At 36.5% G+C, this 9,476-nt stretch overlaps 1 pseudogene; it reads left to right on the forward strand.

The window, feature by feature from the left end:
- The first annotated feature begins 8,567 nt into the window (after positions 1–8,567).
- On the forward strand, positions 8,568–9,466 carry LOC148583396 (uncharacterized; annotated as a pseudogene).
- Positions 9,467–9,476: the final 10 nt, after the last annotated feature.

Consider the following 9,476-nt stretch of genomic DNA (forward strand, 5'->3'; position numbering starts at 1 on the left):
TAAATAAAAAAACACATGAGCGGCACGTGAGGAGAGGTCTGTTAGAATTTTACAGAAAATCCTAACGGAATGGGGAAAGTGAAAGGAAATCAAAATTCGATACACCAAAATGAGAGATTTTAAATAATGAGGGGTGTCTGCAAAAAGCTCAAAAGTTTGTGGGGGGTAAGTGAAGTTTCCCCATTATATTGTTTCCTTTTTATAATTATAATTATAATAATATTTATACATATAACACAATCAATTGATCATTAAATCACATTTTTTTTAGATAATTAAATCACAATTTGAGTATTAATATATTATCACTATAATTTATATGATTATATCACATGATTAATTGATCATTAAATCATTTGATTATATAATAACAAATTATACATATATAATATAATATATATTCTGCTAGGGTTTCATCTTTAGCAGAGAGCGCTGTTGGGAGGGGGAGAACCCCTATTCTCACCCTCCCCCTCTTCCTCTTCTGCTCCCCCTGGCCCTATTTTCTTCGAGAGCTAGCATATTTACATAATGTCCCTAGCTTTTTGGGCGTTTTCTTCCTCCCCTTTCCTCTCCGCCCTTTTTTGATTTAGGTTTTTTTAGATCGGGCCGGCCAACGCTCAATCTCCCCTCCATGCCGGTCCCACGTCATCACGAGCCCCATCTCCGGTTCTCCCTGGCTCCGTCCAGGTCCATTGCCTCTTGCCGCGGCTGTTTCCTCGCGTTCCGGCTATTTTTCCCCCGGCAACCTCCCCTCCGACATGGTACCTGTGTTGGGTTTATTGTTTTATGCTTTTATTTTGATTGTAATCTCTCTTTTTCTTGTTTTTCAATCTGTGTTGTTTTTATTTCTTTTTGTATTTGTTGTTGCTGTGGTTTTTGTTTGTGTTTGGTACTTTGTGGGTGTTGCTCTTGGGGATTCATTTGAACCTTCCCCTTTGAGTGTGCCGCCGATCTCCTCCGCGCTGTCTTTGCCGCCCACCGTCCACTGCTAAGCCTTTTCCCGCTTCCCCACCGTGACAAGCTTCCAACACACCCTTCCGTTTTCAGTTTTCCGGCGTGTGCGCGATCGGCTTTTCTTCCGACTGCTGTCATCCGCGAAGCGTGTGCTATTTCCTATTTTGTTTATTTCCCTGTATTGTTGGCTTCCTTTGGTTGTATTTCCATTTTTTCCCCTGTTCATTTTTATTTTCCTATTGTTTGTTTGTAATAAGTCTCTGTCCTTTCTCTCTCTCTCTCTCGATCTGCCACCTTCGGGTTATTAGCTTTGATCCAGACCTTTGGGTTGTGGATATGAACGTTATCTTGACTTTCGGGTTGAGGAGGATGAGTTTTGGCATGAAAGTTCTCTACTCTCAGGGCTGAGGAATAAAAGCTACCTATGCATTTGTATGAGTCTATATGGTGCAGATCTATTATCTAAACTGATGTCTAGTCATGGGTTAGCGGATTGTTAGATTCTGGATTGTAATGTGCCATCTTTGACGTTTGTAACCTTGTAGTTTCGGCTATGGTTGCTTCAGAGATTCGTTTTGTGTTGTTTGAGCTTTATGCTTGTGTTATCAATGAATGAAACAATATGTTTTCCTTTCAAAAAAAAAAAAAATCCTTATAAGTCATAAGTATGCAAGTTCGTACTAATACAATAATTAATTATTTAGAGACTTAGTTTCAATGTATGTTATCAATTTATAAGTCCATATATGTTATAAATTATAATTATACATTATACATATATACAATTATGCATATTGAATAATATAAATGTATAAGATCAATACTTAGTTATATGATTCATTTGGTGCGCCCGGTTGCTACCCGTTATTATTGGTCCAAACCCTTGGGTTGTGGATGTGAATTGTAACCTGACTTTCGGGTCGAGGAGGATGAGTATCGACTGAGAGGTTCTGCTCTCAAGGCTGAGGAATAAGCGTTACCTATATATTAGATGGTGTCTGTTTGATACAGATCTGATTTTTAAACCTGATAATTAGTCATAGGTTAGCGGATGCTTTTGTTATGGTTGATTTGGTCTGTTGTTGATGACTGTATCTTTAGCTTCGGCTATGATTTACTTCAGAGATTTTTGCTCTGTTTGTAAGAGCTTTATGCTCGCGATTTTTATCAATGAATGAGTTTGGTATGTTCCCTTTCAAAAAAATTATATGATTCAATGACAATTCAAATACTTATTAAAGTTAATTATATTATTAATGTACAATGATAATGTGATTTGTATAATATCAAATTAAATAATTGACATTGGATTAAACAATGTGTTACTTATAACCACAATTGAAGTATTAATGTATCGTCATTCTAATTTTAGTACTTTATATATTATCACTATAATTGATATGATTATATCACATGATGAATTGATGTCCACTCAGGATGTTAGTCTAAACTCGACTGAACCTGCTTTGATACCAATTGATAGAACACAAGGATCGTGTTCTACCCCAAAACAAACGCATGAGCAATTTAGATAACCAAATTAAAAAGTTATGCTCAATATTAAATCAATGACATATACAGAAACATCCACACAACCATAACATAAAGATTTGCTTACAAAGTGGAAAACTCTTTGAATACATCAAAGGTAAAAACTTTTCCGGGGTAACCAAACCCAGGAAATCACTATATGAAGATTTAGAGTTACAGACTAGACGATACTCACTCCTTGGAGGACCTCTAGACCAAAACAAACGCATGAGCAATTTAGATAACCAAATTAAAAAGTTATGCTCAAAATTAAATCAATCACATATATAGAAACATCCATACAACTACAACATAAGAATTTGTTTACGAAGTGGAAAACTCTTTGAATACATCAAACGTAAAAACTACTCTGGGGTAGCCAAACCCAGAAAATTACTATATGAAGATTCAAAGTTACAGACTAGACGATACTCACTCCTTGGAGGACCTCTAGACTTAGTAAGAACAAGAAGCTTCTCAACTTGTCTCCATCCTGATAATCTTCATGGAGTGCATTTCTTCATCTACCCTTCGGTAGACTTCCTTCTTCAAATAACCAAACCCATAATCTTGTGTAGGGGAACGAGCAACACGCCAAAATACAAAAAAAAAAAACTCATGAGACACAATGCTCGTGGAGAAAATATGGAGACTTTAGTGAACAAAGTACATAAGATATTTTCCCAAGTCTGCTATGAACAATGACAGGAAAACCATTTATAGTGAAGACATTTCCTTCTTCACGTCTTAATAGAATAGCACTCTCGTTATGACGGGAAGGCCAAATCTGTGAATCTAAGAAATCTACATCCTAACGAGAAAGCAGTCCCGTTTCATCTTCGTCACATGTCCCGTCTTAATGCACCTTCTGACGAGAAAATAGTCGGTCCAACATTGGTCTCGTTACATTCCCCGTCCTAACGAGAAAACAGTAGCTTCAGCTTAGCTCCCGTTACATGTCCTGTCTTGACGAGATTCCTGGCGAGGAAATAGTTTCAACTTTGCTCCTGTTTCATGTCCCGTCCTGACTCAACTCCTGACGAGAAAACAGTAACTCCCCATTACATGACCCGTTCTGAAGGCACTTCTGACGAGGAAAGGCAGAGACCTATAACAAACATCTAATCTTCACCTCGATTCTTGGGGAATAATGAGAAATTACAAACAAATGTTTTAATCATTACATAAGGCCAAAATAAACCCTAACACATATGATTAATACATTATGCAGAGATTAATGGAACCTATACAGAGATTAAACAAACAAAGGAACCCATGCATTTCTTATATGCACGTTCCTTAAAGTTGTTCAAAATGAGAAAATACATTACACAAGGATTATATATTTACTCTTGGTAAACTAGTTGATGTCTTTATTATATGATTATATATTTACTCTGCAATGTCTTATACAATTATGCTAGCACTACAAAAAAATATGCCATTTATTGACGTGGCAAACAGTAACTGATGTTTGCCACGTTAATAAATTTTGACGTGTTGGATTTTAACACGTCAAAAATTTTTGACGTGTTAATGGAACTCGTCAATACTTTTTGACGTGCTAGTATGACACATCAAAACATTTTGACGTGTCATTTTTAACACGTCAAAACTTTTTACAATTAATTATAATTATAATTAGGTATTAATTGGTATCAAAAATATGTATTAAAAAAAATAATGTAGTAAATTAATTTTAATTGGTATGAAAAATTAATTTTATCATATTAATATAAATTAATTGGTATATACGTACGTATACGTATATATCACATGCATGCCAATTAATATATATATGCTTGCATAATCATACTATTAATGTATACCAATTAATATCATATATATATATATATATGTGTGTGTGTGTGTGTACATGCATAATCATACTATTGTATACCAATTAATATAATTATCACATGTATGCATATGAATCAACCATTTCATTAATATTAATTTGAATATGATATTATCAAGCATAAATCAGTCTAGTAATATTAATATGATAGTCATATTAATTTTTTAAAAATATATAGGACATACAGAATACATTTATTTTATAAGACCCGCAAACCTCACATGAACTCGGCCAACACAAAATATGTGGTCGGTGAGTGGATTATTGAGCCCTCATAAAAAAAATGGATTTAATTATCTGTACATCTAGAATATTAATTTATTTATTCTCTAATTAGTTTTAAATATATTGTATGGATAATGTGTTATATAAGAAAAAAAAATGATATAATAGAATAAATAAATCATATAAATTAAAATTTAAAAGCTTAAAAATTTAACTTGCTATTTTTGATGTGTTAGATATGACACACCAAGAAGTTCTTGAAGTGTCCACATTTGACATGTCAAGAAGTTCTTGACGTGCCACATGTGACACGTCAAGAAGTTTCTTGACGTGTCACATGTGGCATGTCAAAACTTCTTGACGTGTCACATGTGGAAACGTCAAGAAAATCAAAAACTTCTTGACGTGTCACATGTGGACACGTCAAGAAAAGAACTCCTTGACGTGTCCTGTGTTGACACTTCAAGAATTTCGCCTCAGGAAGGCACGCCTCCAGCCTGGCCGTCAGCTCCTTCTTCTTCTTTTTTTCTTCTTTCTTTTTTCCTTCTTCCCTCTCTTTCTTTCTCCCCTGCGCGCCACAGCCTCCTCCCCTCCGCCATCTTTTTTGAACCGCCGGCAGTATCTCCGGTCTGTCTCCATCACACTCAGTGTCATCTCTCAGCCGCGTTCTCTCTCTGACAGTCACACACGGTCTCCGGGCGTTCTCCGTGTTTCTAGCTCTCAGTTTTTCTCTCTCTCACCGGCCATCTTCACCGCCGCTCCTCCACCGGCCGTCACGAGCTGCCCCTCTAACGTTTCTCTGACCTCTCCAGATCAAGTATATATATATATATACACACACACAGAGTGTGTTATTGCATAAGGTATATATATATTGATTTATTTATTTATATATTATATAAATAAATCATTTATATAAATATATAATTTGCAGTGTATTTTATTATATATTATTGATATAGTGAAATTAGCTAATTAGTTTACATGTTTGAGATATATGTTTTGTATGGTGGGAATATTGTTTAATGTATTTGCATATATGCATGCATGCAAAAGTATGTATGTGAAATTTTTGAAAGTAGTTTTTTTTTTTTTTTTTTTTTTTTGTAGGTTTTTGCATTTAGATTAATTTAGACCAAAATTTTTTGTAGGTTAAGTTGTTTTTTGTAATTGTGTTTTTGCATTTAGGTTTAGACCTACATTTTGTATAGGTTTTGCAAATGCACGTTATTAGAACCCAAAAACAAAAAAAAAAACAAAAAACAAAAAACTTGCTTAAACCACAAAAAAAAAAAAAAAAAAAAACAACAACAACAACATCAACAAATAACAAATGCATTGGATATGGTCATTAATTTGACGTGTGTGTTTTGAAAATTTAATATAAGTATGTAAATGTTTAAAAAAGAAATACAAAGAAAAAAACAAAAGAAAACAAATAACATAGATAACTAGATTTATTTTATCTACGGTCCCCATATATAACAAATGCGTAAATGTTATAATAAATGAAAAAATAGAAACAAAAAAAACAAATAACCTATCTAGCTAGATCTATTTTATCTAGGGTCCCCATATATAAAAAATTCATTTAGGTCTTACAAATTTAGAGTATGTAAAGGGGGCAAAAAAAAAAAAAAAAAAAAACAATTACAACAAATAACCTAGCTAGATAGTTAGATCTATTTTATCTAGGGTCCCCATATATAACAAATACATTTAAATTTGGACCTTAATTTTGTTTAGGTTTTGCAAATTTAGAGTATGTAGATGTTATAATTAAAACTAAACGTATGTGTTTATTTGTTAAAAATAATCAAAAAAATTGAAACGATGTAATTAAATAAATACACTAAAAAAAAAAAAATAACAACTAACTAACTAACCTAGATTTATTTTATTCAATTAGGGTTCCAATAACTAAAGCTATGGACAAGAGTTGGATGACAAAGTCTAGAGGTACGAGGGAATATAGAGACGGGTGTAGATTATTCGTGAACTTCGCAGCTTAGAACTGTACAATCCCTATTGAAAAAATTCACAGCCCTTGTAAGGCGTGTCATAATAAGCAGAGCCACCCTCCGAGTTTCGTATTTGACCACTTGACAGGGGGTAAAGGAATAATGACTGCATACAAAAACTAGTATTATCACGGTGAGAAGTCTGTCTGGTCTCCTGTTGCAGTCTCTAATTCGACTACCACGATCACAGATGCGGGTATAAGCACAGCACAAGGTGAAAACATACCGACAATGTTGCGTGATCTATTCGGCATGCACGGTGTCATGGAAGACAATTGTGAGCCTAAAGTGGTGGTGCAAGGGAATGAAGAAACTGTGAATGAAGAAGCCGACGAAGGTGACGTACTAAAGTACTACAAGTTGCTTAAGAAGGCAGAGAAGCCACTTCATGATGGGACCAAACATAGCAAGCTTAGTGCTATTGTACATCTGTACAACTTGAAGTGTGTTGGCAGACTTAGTAACGCAATATTCTCATCTTTCCTTGAGTTCATCAATCAGTTGCTGCCTCCGAGTGATGAAGCTTTGCCGGTTAATACATATGAGGCGAAAAAGTTTCTAAGGGACATGGGCCTCGGGTATGAGAAGATCCTGATGTGTCGTAATGATTGTATGTTATTCTGGAAGAAAAATAAGGATTTAGATACATGTACTATTTATGGAGTATCTAAGTGGACGGATGAAATTCATTTGGATGAGGATGGTCAACCCATATCATCGACTAAGAAACGCCCGGTCAAGGTGTTGCGGTGGTTTCCACCCATACTACGACTACAGAGACTGTTTATGTCAGAGCATACTACCCCTTATAAGAGGTGGCATGCAGAAGGCCAAACTAAGGACGGTGTATTGAGGCATCCGGCCGATGGTAAAGCATGGAGGGCATTTGACAATTTACATCTAGACTTCTCAGCTGACAGCAGGAACGTCAGGCTTAGACTAACCTCGGATGGATTTAATCCATTTGAGAACATGAGCACATCCCACAGCACTTGGCCTGTAATGTTTGTACCATACAACTTTCCTCGGACGTGCATAAAACAAACGTCATTTATACTATCTCTGATAATCCCAGGCCCAAAGTCACCTGGAATGGATATAGATGTCTACCTTCGACCCTTAATTGAGGAGTTAGAGGAACTCTGGACTGTAGGTGTACGCACATTTGATGTCTCCAAGAAAACGAACTTTGTGTTGTGAGCGCAGTTGATGTGGACAATTAATGACTTCCCGGCATATGCTGATTTGTCCAGGTGGCCTAACAAGGGTGAGAAGGCATGTCTCTGCTGTATGTACTCGACAAGGTCCAGAAGGTTAAAACACGGCAAGAAATCTTGTAATATGGGGCATAGGCGATACTTGCCCATGGATCATCCGTTGAGGAGGAACAAAAAAACATTTGATGGCAAGCAAGAATTAGAATGTGCCCCCGATGTGCCAAGTGGAGATGAAATCCTTAGACAATTAGAAGATATAGCATTTGGGGATGAGAATGCCTGTAAGGCAAGGACGGATAATAAGAAAAAAGACAAAAAACGGAAGAAGAGTGGGCCTACAGAAAGAGGAGGAGAGACTGCTAACGTATTGTGGAAAAAGAAAAGTGTTTTTTTAGGTTGCCGTATTGGAAAGATAATCTATTACGGCACAACCTTGATGTCATGCACATTGAGAAAAATGTGATGGACAACATACTTGGCACAATATTGGACATTCCTGGGAAAACGAAGGACAACCTCCAAGCCCGCACAGACTTGCAAGAAATTGGGTTGAAACATACACTTCATCCGTACACGGGCGATGATGGTCAAACATATATGCCCACAGCTTGCCACACGATGTCTAAGGATGAGAAAACACATTTTTTGAAAGTGCTTCGAAATGTAAGGGTGCCGAACGGATATGCCTCAAACATTTCCCGATGTGTATGACTCAGTGATTGTACGATATCCGGTTTGAGGAGCCATGACAATCACGTCATTATGCAACAACTTCTCCCTATTGCATTGCGTGGATCACTACCAGGTAACGTGGTTAGACCACTTGTTGGGATGTCTGTATTCTTCAGGGGCCTATGTTCAACGTCATTGATACAAGAGGATATGAACCGACTAGAGGGTGACATTTGTATCACTTTGTGCCAGATGGAACAGGTCTTCCCCCCAAGTGTTTTTACCATAATGGTTCACTTGGTCATGCATCTTGTCCGTGAATGCCGACTCGGAGGACCGGTACAATATAGGTGGATGTATCTGGCAGAGAGGTAAAATAACTTTATGATTATTCATCAATTTATTTTTCCTCCGTTATAAAACCGTCACTAACTGTAATGACTGAATTATGTTCGTATGTAGGATCCTTGGGGGGTTCAAATCTAATGTTCGCAATAAAGCGGCTCTTGAGGGCTGCATTGCGCAGGGCTATATAGCAACTGAGTTGGTGGCGTTTTACTCGAGGTATTTAGACAACGCACCAACATTTCACAATAGGGCTCAAAGAAACTCAGATGGTTTAAAGGGGGCAGAAACACGAGTCATCCTCGACCGTGTCACATTGACACAAATTCACCGATACATTATGTTTAACTCGGACGAGTTCCTTTAACTACGGATGTAAGTCGTGTTAGTAATCTATGCAACTTCAATATCACTTTGCACCCTTAGTTGTGAATTATAATATAATTTAAATTTCGTATTGTAGGGTACACATAAATACACTTAGGCGATCATGCGATATGAGGCGAACGACGGAGGATCAGTTGGAAACCCAACATCATTCGCTGTTCTGCGATTGGTACCGCGACTACGTAAGACTATCGAGATTTTCTATAACTTGTTTATTCCCTATTGTTGATGCAATTTTTGGTCCAAGGTGTTGTTAGGCTGCAATAT

This window comes from Corylus avellana, chromosome 10, assembly GCF_965113065.1.
Source record: "Corylus avellana chromosome 10, dhCorAvel1.hap1.2, whole genome shotgun sequence".
Lineage (NCBI taxonomy): Eukaryota > Viridiplantae > Streptophyta > Magnoliopsida > Fagales > Betulaceae > Corylus > Corylus avellana.